Below are 12971 nucleotides of genomic sequence, written 5' to 3'. Positions count from 1 at the left end.
GCAAAAACCACCGAATGAAAAGACTTTTCATCCAACCTATTTCATCATGGGCGGATTTATGGGGGGGCGGAGGGGGGCAATGCCCCCCCCAGTTTTTGGAGGACTTTGTGTAGTAACAACACATTGTCCAAATATTTAAAAAAAATTATTATTTTTTCTTTTTTAAATAGTTCAGAAGGACATGGGTGAATTTAGAGGGGGGCATAGGGGCAATGCCCCCCAGTTTTGGGAGGACTTTATATAGTAACAACACATCGTACAAAATCATAAAACCAAAAAATCATGACTTTTTCTTTTTTGAATAGTTTAATGAAAATAAAGAGAAAAGTGTATGTCCTTTTCTGATGAGAGAAAAGAAAAAGGGGGGGGGGGGAGCGAAACGAACATTAAATAAAAATAGGGGGGTCATCACTGGGGTGTTGAAAATGTGTCAAAATTCACTATTTTGGACTGAAAAACCTTTTGGGCAAGTATATGAATGAAAATATAGGCTAAACAAGCTATACATTAAGCTGCAACACTTATAATAATTGACAATTATTTTAACCAATTAGAACCTAAAGCAAAAGGGGAAAAACTCCCCCCCCCCCCATTAGCATTAACAGAACGATCTACTCGTCATGATTTGTGTCCACATTTCAAGTATATTTATGCATAATATTTATGTTCTTAGTAGATTAATTGGCCTTTTGAGAAATTCTAAAAAACAAAAAGCATAGTTTTTTTCCCTTCTCTCTCTCTCTCTTTAAGAGAGAGAGAGAAAATAAATACTACCGCAAACTGAATAAATTTCAGTTATCTGAGTGTTCTGATTAAATGGATCTTTTTACCTAGAGGGAGAGTACAATTTTACTTACTTTATAAATACTGTTTAAAAAGTAAGGTAAGTCATAATCATCCAAATCTAATTGAGTCAGACCTTGTCATTATTGAAATCTAAATAATTGAGCCATCAAAAGTTTTGGAAAAATTTGCTGAAATTTTATAAAAGTCTATAAAAACCTAACAAAGATTGGTAAAATCGTAAAATCCTTTAACCGTAAAAACTGGCCAATTTTCGTAAAAATTACAAACAAATCAAGCAAAAATTTTCAGGTAAGAGTGAATTACAAACAGGGCCGAATTTGCCTATGAGGTAAACAAGCTATTGCTTAGGGCCCCTGCTTTGAAGTGGGTCCCTAACTTCCCCCAAAAAAATTCATGATTCGTTCCTTTAAAAAATGGAAATTGCTTGAAAAACTAATTTCATTTTTAAGTGCTTGAAAACCTTGAATATTTGGAAAAGTGTGGCTACAAATCTTAAATTTTAAAATTTCGAACAAATGGTAGAGGGGGAGGAATGCCAAAATATGTCAAATTCAGCTCTTTGCCACTTCCTGTATCAAAAATGTAAAAATCATGGTTCTCACGTTTGTAACATATTATCTGAAATAAATTTTTGTGACTCACATGTTTCATATTTTGATATTTATTCAATCAAAAATGCAAAATTTTGGAAATTCTTTTGGTGTTGCTTGCTTTTATCTTACTTCTGCATATTGTCAGTCTGTTTAGCCCAAAAATAAAATTACACTCTACTTCTATTCCTCTTTGTTTTCTGTCCCACTTGCAACTGAATAGAAGTTGTTGTAATGAGAAATCTATAGTTTTTTTTTCTTTTAGATTTAAAATAGCTATTTCTCACAAAATTAGAACAGGACTGTAAAACTTTACACTCAAGTATTAAAATATCAGACTGGAAAGTACAAATGAAGTGCGTTAAATAATTTTATTTATTCTAGAGTCCTTGAAAATAATTAGATAAGTCTTTGAAAATCCTAAGCAAAGTGGGCTTCAATTACTTCTACTGCATATTGTTAATATGTTCAGCCAGGAAAAAAAATATACACTACCTCTATTCCTTTTCGTTTTCTGCACTACTTATAATTTAAAACGAGCTGATGTGTGAATCACATGACTTCCTTTTACTCCAATTTAATGTCATTTCCCCATTACTGGCAATTTTAATGTGATTCAATAGTTTACCCTCTCTTTCACCAACAGTGGCCAAATAGAAAAATTAAAAAAAAAATCGCCAAGTTTTTTGGCGAAGAAGACAGGCGATATATCGCCAAATGTCCACCAAATTATAACACCGCATGAGTTTACACCGAAATTAGCAATGATTCCCCCCCCCCCAAAAGGGTCAAAAGATCCCTTTAGAAACACCCGAATGCTACCAAAAAGGGAGGTGCACAACTAGACTCCACTAGGAGTCTCCGTACCAAATTTCAACTTTCTAGGACATACCGTTCTTGAGTTATGCGACATAAATACGCACATACATACTAACGTACATACAGACGTCACGAGAAAACTCGTTTTAACTAAAATCTCAATATTCATTCAAGAGTGAGTAAAATGGAAATTAAGGTCGATTTTTGAGTAAAAATTTTGTCGCGAATACAATACTTCCTTTTTTGTAAAAGGAAGTAAAAAAAACGAAGTCATATTTTGGTATAATTCTCTACATAGTCTAATATTTTCGAGGGCCCCCGAAACTAGAGGGCCCTAAGGAGGGTTTTATAGGCCAAATAGCTAATCAGATCCGGATGTTCGCTCTTAGAAGAAAAAAAAATCGTCGCCAAGTTGGCGAAAAAACTTGGCGACCAAAAGCTTGGCGATACGTCACCAAGTGTTTACCAAATTATAACACCACTTAAGTTTGCATTGATATTAACAATGATTTCCCCCCAAAAAGGTGCAAAAGACTTCCTTAGGAACATCCGAAAGCAACCAAAAGGGGAGGTGCACAACTAGACCCCACTACGAGTCTATGTACCAAATTTCAACTTTCTAGGACATACCATTTTTGAGTTATGCGAGATACATACGCACATACACACATACATACAGACGTCACGAGAAAAGTCGTTGTAATTACCTCGGTGATGGTCAAAATGGATATTTCACGTGTCTATACATTCTTAGGCACTTTTCCGCATGTGGTCGAATCGAAAAAAAAACTCAACATTCATTTGGGGGTGAGCAAAATGGAAATTAAGGGCGATTTTTGAGTGAAAATTTTTTCGCGAATACAATACTTCCTTTTTTGTAAAAGGAAGTAAAAAAGTTGCTGTAATGAGAAATCTATAGTTTATTTTTTCTTTCAAACTAAAAATGGATGTTTCTTACAAAATTTGAACAATACTGTATAACTGTATAATCTGGTTATCAATTTCTATGTCTATACAATGAACCTTTATAAGGCTTCAAAATGCAGAATTATCTATCCATTTTACAAAATTTCCTCCGGGGGAGAACCCCCCCCCCCCCCCGCCCCCTAAAATTGGAGCCCTGCGTCACTCTCTTGATACCAGCTCCCTCTCTTTAGGTCAATTCAAAAAGGACAGCATGAAAACACGCATTAATGAAAACGACACACAAAAAAGTAAAGCATGGACTTATGCATCACAGGAAACAAACAAAAACATAAGAGTGGGGGGCAATAAAAATGTTGCTAAAAAAAAAAAATCCTGCCCCCCCAGGAACTCAGTCCTAAATCCGCCTATGTATTTCATGAGTAGAAAAACGACTGATGCCGAAAAGAAATATTCTAGTTATGAACTTGAGGCCCTAGCCGTCATCGAAGGGATAAAGAAGTTCCGTGTTTACCTTTTGGGTATTCATTTCAAAATTGTAACCGATTGCGCCGCGTTTGAGAAAACGTTGTCAAAACGAGACTTATGTACCCGTGTAGCTCGTTGGGCTTTGTTACTACAGGAATTTAATTATGACATTGAACATCGTCCTGGAAGCAAGATGCCACATGTTGACGCTCTCAGCCGCTCCCCTATTGACGTGTTTTGCATTTCAGTCGATAATTTGTTGCCACAGCTGAAATCAGCTCAAGATAAAGATACTGAAATTAAAACTATTAAGGAATTACTTAAAATTTCAGATTATGAAGATTATTGTGATAGAAATGGAATATTATATAAATTCGTTGAAGGTAAAGAATTAGTGGTTGTGCCAGAGAATATGCAAACAGAAATAATAAGAAATGCGCACGAGAAAAGTCACTCAGGTATCAAGTATACTGAAAAGGAAATAGAAGAATATTATTTTATCCCAAAACTAAGACAGAAAATAGAAAAAATAATAGGAAACTGTGTCCATTGTATACTTCTGAACCATAAAAAGGGAAAAAAAGAAGGTCTTTTGCATCCATTGCATAAAGAAGACGTCCCACTGAAAACGTATCATGTTGACCACATTGGACCCTTAGAGAGTACTAACAAAAATTACAAACACATTTTTGTTGTAGTTGACGCCTTTACTAAGTTTGTATGGATCTACCCAACAAAAACAACGACGTCTGCTGAAACCATAGCCAAATTAGAGCTTCAAAAGACTGTATTTGGAAACCCTTCTCAAATAATCTCGGATAAAGGACCAGCATTTACTTCTAGCGAATTTGCTGATTACTGCGCAAAAGAGGGCATTAATCATCATTTTATAACGACAGGATTACCAAGAGCAAATGGCCAAGTCGAACGAATTAATCAAACAATTATTGCAATTCTTTCTAAATTGTCCTTGGAAAACCCTACTCAGTGGTACAAGCACACGAATAAACTGCAACAAGCCATTAACTCAACATATCAAAGAAGCATTGATAAAACTCCATTTGAATTACTTTTTGGAACGAAGATGAAGATTGCAGGACTTGAAAAGCTGAAAGAAATGATTGAAGTTGAATTTCAAGCCAGTTTTGAAGCCCAAAGAGAAGATATGAGAAAACATGCGAAGGAACAAATTTTTAAAATTCAGGAAGAAAACAAGAAGACATACAATTTACGAAGGAAAAAACCGAAGCCTTACGAAGTTAACGATTTGGTCGCCATCAAAAGAACGCAATTTGGACCTCACCTAAAATTTAAACCGAAGTACCTAGGCCCGTACAGAATAACGAAGGTGAAAGGAGGAAATACGTTTGATGTCATCAAAGAAGGAACTCACGAAGGACCAAACTGCACATCAACATGCGCAGAATTCCTTAAACCATGGAACAACTTTTCGGAATGTTAATTAAAAAAAAAAAAAAGATTAAAAGAAGCAAAGAAGTGTAAAAAATAGAAGAAAAGAACACCGACTTTTTGTAACCAACTGTCCATACTTTCAATTTAAAGACGAAAAACGAATACCAAAAGAAGATGAAAAAGATGAGAGAAAACACAAATGACGAAAGAAAGACGAAGCAAATGATAAAAGACGAAACGCACGACGACGAAGATTTTTTTTAAAGACGAAGACGACATTTTTTTAAAGACGAAGACGACATTTTTTTAAAGACGAAGACGATATTTTCTTAAAGACGAAGACGATATTTTGGAAGACGAAGACGATATTTTTTAAGATGAAGACGAATTTTTTTCAAAGACGAGGACGAAGAAAAATTTTAAAGACGAAATATTTTTAAAGACGGACAGTTTTCATTTGCAGACGAACATTTTTGTGAAGACGAGAAATTTTAAGACGGGCAAATCAAAGACTGAACTTTTGAAGACGAAAAACTTTTGCAACCAATTTAATTTTAGTTTAATTGTTGTTTTGTTTTTGTTTTTTTGCTTACTATATTTTCAGGTTCGCCTGGAGGTCCAGTCGAGTGCAGGACGGCCGAACTTGTGGTGCCGACTCTGGTACACCCTGGTACACTTGCACAGCCCTTCATACATTTTAGCTTTCTTGTATGTAAAACTCGCCAAGAGATGACGACGTAGAGTCCGGCGACAAAACGAACAGCGCCAAGGGCGTTAAAACTTTTTGATTAGTGAATAACTTGGAGGAGACGAAAGACGTAAGACGTGGTTTAAGACGAGCAGCCAGACGGCTGCACTTCTGCATTGTAATCATTTTTGTAAATATTAGTTATGTGCAGTTTAGTTATCATTAAATGTTTAGTAGCTAAAATTATGTCATCAATGAGTGCTTTTATAAGTGAATACCAGCATTTTCATAGTTATTACCAGTAGCTCGGCCTCCCACATATATATCCTAACTTTTGAGATCGACAACGGGTAGAAAAGTTGCTTCATACAATTAAAAATTCATACCCGCCACAGAAAGCAATTAATCACGTGATTCGCTATTTACCAATCGCGTTTTCATTAAAGTAAGATAGATTAAGCCACAAAAAAGTTATATTAAAAAACAATCGTTTTTGTTCAATTAAAAGAACATAAAAAAGGGAAAAGCTTTGATGGAACAAAATCTTCAAAAACAAAGATTAAGTACAGTCTTTAATATTCATGTTCCTATTCCTGCCTGTAGTTCTAAAGTTAGAGTATAAATTACCATTCACCACTTTTTCTTTTGGAATAATCGATCAAAAAGTAAATTGCTGAAAATATTAGTAACTATATTTAGAACATGAACAAATTAATTCACATCAAGCAAGAAGAAACGGCTAAATAACGTATGTGGAAATCTTGGCTTAAAGTGTATGAACAAAAGCGTTTGAGAACAAAGTTATTTTTGCAACGAAAATGATATACCTTTTGTATTGTATTTGTATTGTACATAAGTCATGTCCTGACTTACGCGAGGGATGCGTTCCAAGACTTCTCGTGTAAGTCGAAATTTCGCGTTGTGGAAAAACATATGCTTTGAATTTTTTTTTTTAGAAGCACACCAAATTCTTTTAGACCCTTATAAACACCCCCAAACTGTTTTAAAGCATTTCTTAACTATACACTACAGTTTCCTACAAAAGAAATGAACTTTTACTGTATTTAAAAATAAAAACTGTTCAACATGAAAAACAAGGTGCATAAAATGAATGATCAATGGGAGAAAAAGACATAAAATAAAACAACACGGCACGCATAATATGAAGGGGAAAAAATTGCTGCACTATAATAGTGCTGTACAGTAAATACAGTAACAATATTTATGAGTTAAAAAATGAAGATAATGATGATTTGTGCTCCATGATAAGATCGTTATTCTTATCAAATACATTTTTAAATACGGTTGCTTTTATAACGTTTCAATTTGTGGCAACAGCCCCTCCTCCTGATCTATTTAATCCACAATACAAGAGCAGTTTCCATTTTAATATTTACTTTGTTAGACTGCTGTGCAAGCTTCAGTACTAAAACTAAGTTCTGAAATTTTAAGGATATCTTTTTGTTTTGACTTTTAATTGTACTTATGGAAGATTCACTCATACTTATTGCCGCGCTACCCCAACTGTCGGCTGTGTTTAATTTGTAGTTGTAGCATATCGAGAATCTTAGCCCTTTTTTTTGGTTTATCAGAAACTTTTTTTTTCTGCCCATATTCACTAACTTTAGATGAAGGTACCACTAATTGTGCCATTACATTTCAACCTTTAGACTGATTTGGTGTGGGAACTTTCGCTGTCACGCTGTCAGTGATGCTCAAAAGGATATGTAATAACATTCATGAAATCAATATTTAGTAGCCAATAACGAAGCCGATACTTCCTTCCAAAAAAAGTCGTGTTATGAACTAAAAATTCGCGTTGACTCTAAAATTCGTTACTTGTGAAAAATTCGCGTTATAGCCATTTCGCGTAAGTCGAAACGCGTTGTAGCGGGAGTCGACTGTACGTACTTTAAAATATGAAGAATGAGTTAAGGGGAAAGATTTTACTCAAACATTGGCAAATGGGCACTCTTGAAGATATTTTTTAATATTTTATTAAAATACTCAAGAGCTCCAAGCACAGTTCAAATGATCCATATGCCACAGGTTTCCAAACCCAGCTCTAGGGTAATTCGAAGCTTAATCTCGTGGATTTCCAACGGTTGAAAATCATTTATGCTTTTGAAATTGTCTGGGTAACGTCTCATTACACCATCACATGCCTGGCGTTAATGTTTTTACGAATGCGAGAATGTCAGAATATCGAACATTTGGCTCATTTTCTCGAAAATTATTTGGCTAGTAATCTTTAAGTCTAAGATTGAAAATCTCAAATTTTAGTAAACAGCACATGGTCATTTTCACGTAAACTGAGATGTTGTATAACTTTTTAGCTACAAGTGAGCTTTGAAATTCTATTAATCGATTGAGATACTAAAAAGAGAATTTGGAAAAGTAATCGATCCTGTCATACGAAGGAACAGTTTCTTCGCACAGCAGGAAAATATTTCACTCTCAATGTTTTGAGATGAAAGAAACCACTTACTGCAGCTGGCAGCTGGCCCTAAGAAGAATGGAAGCAAGGAAACTAACAAAATCCTTACAGTCTGCGAGGAAATTTGTTTTTCCGGCCCTCAACTTTGATGCAATGACTACACAAACCTTGACAACTTGCAAGAAATTGAAAAATATGAGCCACCTATTATGAAAAATAATGCAGATTCTGAAATTTTAAATGCAATATCGGAGCAGGAATGCAGACTTAATATTTCCAATCCTAACCTTCCATGTCATACGCAAGCAACACAGCGATGTGTTAAAATAGTAACAGAATCAGCAAGTAAAGTTTGTAGAGAGGAATAACGACATGGCTTCATTTTAGCCACGATTCAGTCACGAGAAAGTATGAATACTTTCTATATAAACTCAGAGTGCTCTATTTAATTTACCCAAAGATGTTCTGCTTCAGTCTGTATAAATCTCTCTCTTCCCTTTTTTTAATTCTTTTTACAAAAAAGGAAGTATTGTATTCGCAAAAACATTTTCACTCAAAAATCAGCCTTAATTTCCATTTTTCTCACCCCCGAATGAATGTTTATTTTTTTTTTTTTTTCTTTTTTTTTTCGACCCGACCAGACCTGGATAAGTACCTAAGAACCTACAGACACCCGAAATATCCATTTTGACGACCCCAGAGTAAATTACAACGAATTTTCTCGTGACGTCTGTATGTACGTATGTGTGTATGTATCTCGCATAACTCAAAAACGGTATGTCCTAGAAAAGTGAAATTTGCTACGTAGACTCCTAGTGGCGCCTAGTTGTGCACCTTCCCTTTTGGTTGCATTCGGATGTTCCTAAGGGGGTCTTTTGCCCCTTTTGGGGGGAAATCATCGTTAATTTCGATGTAAACTCAAGTGGTGTTATAATTTGTCGGACACTTGGCGATATATCGCCAGTCTTTTGGTCGCCAAGTTTTGTCACCAACTTGGCGACAAATTTGACGATTTTTTTTTTTAAATTTGGTTTCAATTTGGCCACTGTTGGTGATATTTAAAGAGTAAACTATTGAATCACATTAAACTGCCAATAATGAGAAAATGACATTAAATTGGAAGTAAAAGGAAGTCATGTGATGCACACATCAGCTCGTTTCGTTCAATACGTGAATTTCGACTGCCAAGTGATGCATAAAGATTTCATCGGACTGTGATGTTATTTTACATCATAGTATTTCACCCCATTTGGTACCTGTTTTCATCCTGACTAACTTGAAAAACTATGAAAAATAAACGTTTTCGTAAAGAAGAAAAAATGCACTTTTAGGCTCAATTTACGATCTTTGATCGCCTTGCGGTGCATGAAGATATTATCTGACCAACTTCAAATTTCAATCCTGACCAACTTGAGTCCTTGTAAACAACTTTTCTCTCCCTGACCGATTTGAAATCCCGAAAACAATTTTTTTTTATTCACCCTATTGGGCATCCGCAGTTCCAAGGTTCAGCCGGGGGATTTTCGAGACACAGAAAACCGTGAAGGTCCTTGTCAAATGATTGCAGCACATTACAGATCCCTTTGAGTGCCTGTTTAGCACAGGCACTCTGAGACTAAAAGCACGATTTAATTCCCCCCCCCCCCCCCCACACACACACAAAAAAAATTATTGGTTTTCAAGAACGTGTACTAAAAAACCATTGGAAATGTACACTATAAATTTAGTTAACTTTCACTTTTATTCGGAACACATTTATTCTGCTGTTTCCAAGATACCACAAAAATAGACTTCCCCCTTCCCACCTTTAATTCCCCCTCCCTCTAGGGTCAGGAACTTTCATTATGTATAACTTGATACTTCTAACATTTCTTACTGAGGAAGTGCTAACTTTCTGCACTTCCTCGGTCCACTTTCGTAACCTTCTGCCGATGGTCGATGTTTCTCTAGTATTCAATATGTCTCGTTCAAAACGCAGAGCGTCATACGAACGGGCGAGTTCGAATAGGGCCGTATGATCGGCATCAGTGAATGTGGACTTACGCATAGAGAAATCAGTGCCCGCACTGAGCGTAATGCCTCAACTGTGATGCGTATTTGTAAAAGATGGACAGAGGGCGACGAATTAGCCGAAGGAATCACACCAGCCCACGCAACTGATCAACGACACAGGATTATCAACACCCCACCCGCTTTGCTGTGATAAATCGTATAGCCTCCTCAAGTACGCTAGCACACCCAGGTCAAAATTCATGCTATTACTAGCAACAGAAATATGCTAGCTTTTGCTATTTTTTGCTTTGTCTGCTAGTTATTCATGCTATGATATGCTTTTTTATGCTAGCAAGCATCACATGCTATTCAGCTAGCATACTCAGTAATAGCATGGCAAGCTATCTACAAGCATCATATGCTTATTTGCTGTTCAAGCTTGTTCAAAAGCATGTAGTGCTACGTAGCTTAATAAGCTATTTTAAGCTTTTTTATGCTAGCAAGTATCACATGCTATTCAGCTAGCATACGCAGTAATAGCATAGCAAGCTATCTACAAGCATCATATGCTTATTTGCTGTTCAAGCTTGTTCAAAAGCATGTAGTGCTACGCAGCTTAATAAGCTATTTTAAGCTTTTTTATGCTAGCAAGCATCACATGCTATTCAGCTAGCATACACAGTAATAGCATGGCAAGCTATCTACAAGCATCATATGCTTATTTGCTGTTCAAGCTTGTTCAAAAGCATGTAGTGCTATGTAGCTTAATAAGCTATTTTAAGCTTTTTTATGCTAGCAAGCATCACATACTATTCAGCTAGCATACACAGAAATAGCATAGCAAGCTGTCTACAGGCATCATATGCTTATTTGTTGTTCGAGCTTGTTCAAAAGCATTTAGTGCTACGTAGCTTAATAAGCTTTTATGCTACACATACACACACTTATGCCTGCACACAGACACAAACACATATGCCTACATACACACACGCGCGCGTACACACACAGCACTGCATACGCAACACGCACACATTTGCATACACACACACACGCACCCACACACATGCGCCTACACAAACGCACACGCGCATTCATACACACACACGCTGGTGATTGCGAAAAACATAATTTGAATTCAAGATGCCAAAAATTCAATTTTTTTTCCCCCCCCCTTCCTGAGGGATTTTTTTTTTTTTTTTTTTTTTTTTTTTTGCGCTCTATTATATGCCTTCATGTATGCGCCTTCATTTTTTTATGCGCCCTCAAACCTGTGTGCCTTCTGTATTAAGGTTGGCGGGGGACCCAAATAGTGTTACTTTTAAATAAATTCATAAGGCCTCGCTGATTGCCTGCTCAAACAGTAGACTTGTCATTCAGGGGTCAACTGCCCCACACTCCTTGACTACGGGAAATTAATGTATCTACATATAATTTAGCGTATTTTTTGCTATTTCTGGTGTAATTTCCATCAAGTACCATACTTTTTGCACCCACCACCCTGAAAAATTCGAAATGACCTCCTATAAGGCAGATGCTTATCCCCAGTTTCTTTCTCGACCCCGATGTAATACTATTGCATAGTTTATGAAGGCAATGGACAGTTCCCAGTCCTCTGATATTTGTTAAGCATTAAAACTTTAATAATGAACATAATTGCATAGAAAAACAAAAATGCATTTAAATGAGCGTCCCAATTGTAGGGACTCTAGTGCTAATAATTTTGACGAGAAAAATTTAAAAAAAATGAATATAACTCATGGAAAGTGAACTGTCAAAGTGTTTTTTTTCATTGGTTTGTTATTTTCACACATTTATAGAACAGCGTTTCAACGTATACAAGCAGAGATTTTTTTAATGAAATTACGCAAGCGCAAAGTGCAAAAAATGTGTACCTTTCATGGCGGGAAATTTGGAAAAGCAAACTGTGATTGGCAACGGCAACATTCCGAGCCGCACCACACCAACCAGCATGTTTATTTTGTGCACAGGAGGAAATTTGCGCTGAGATAAGTATTCTTTTAAACCTGTTTTTGAAATTTAACTTAATATTGTAATACTTGTTTGTGCTTGTAATTGTTTTTTATGCAAACTCAAGTATCTTATCAAACTATTTTACGTTGTAAGCAAAGCATTGTAGCAAAAATGTTTGTTTCCTTGAGTTCGGACAATCTAACGAGTTGTTTTGTTTCATCTTGTAGTACGGCGCTATTTACTGAAAAGTGTCACTATTTTACTGAAAAGTGTCGATGCTATTTTTTTTTAAATCATATTTTGGATCAGAAAGTTATTGTAATCCATAACGTAGTTATGTAAGCTGCCTTTACTTAATATAGGCATTAGAGTCCAAATTGGATATTCAATCACGTTGCTAGAAATTTCTTCTTTAGTTTTCCGTTTTTAAATTCATTAAAAATCTTGATTTTATTTTATGATTAAAACAAATTAAAGCAAGATTAAGATGCATCAGTTCATCAGCAGCATCAGTACAACTTTATAACAAGTATAAGGTTAGACTCTTAAAAGTTTTAGATTAGCTTTAGTTAGAAACTTCTATATATGTTTACTTCATGTATAATAATTTACCAGTAATTTTGAAATTTAACTTCTGAACATATTTTTGCTTCGTCGTAGACCAAAAATCAACAGCTTAAAATTGAAATTTATCCAGGACAGAATTAACTTTTGTCAAGACGCTTCTTAGTTAGGATTCACTGAATAGTTGGTTAATCTTTCAATATACTGCATATTTGGCAGACAAACCGAATATTTGGTTTGATTGAATACTTTAATAATTCAGTGACGCAATGCGTAGAAAATTTATTTTCAACACTTA

Source organism: Uloborus diversus, chromosome 4 (genome assembly GCF_026930045.1).
Source record: "Uloborus diversus isolate 005 chromosome 4, Udiv.v.3.1, whole genome shotgun sequence".
Classification (NCBI taxonomy): domain Eukaryota; kingdom Metazoa; phylum Arthropoda; class Arachnida; order Araneae; family Uloboridae; genus Uloborus; species Uloborus diversus.
The sequence above is the reverse complement of the archived record's forward strand: the minus strand, read 5'-3'. Positions refer to the sequence as shown.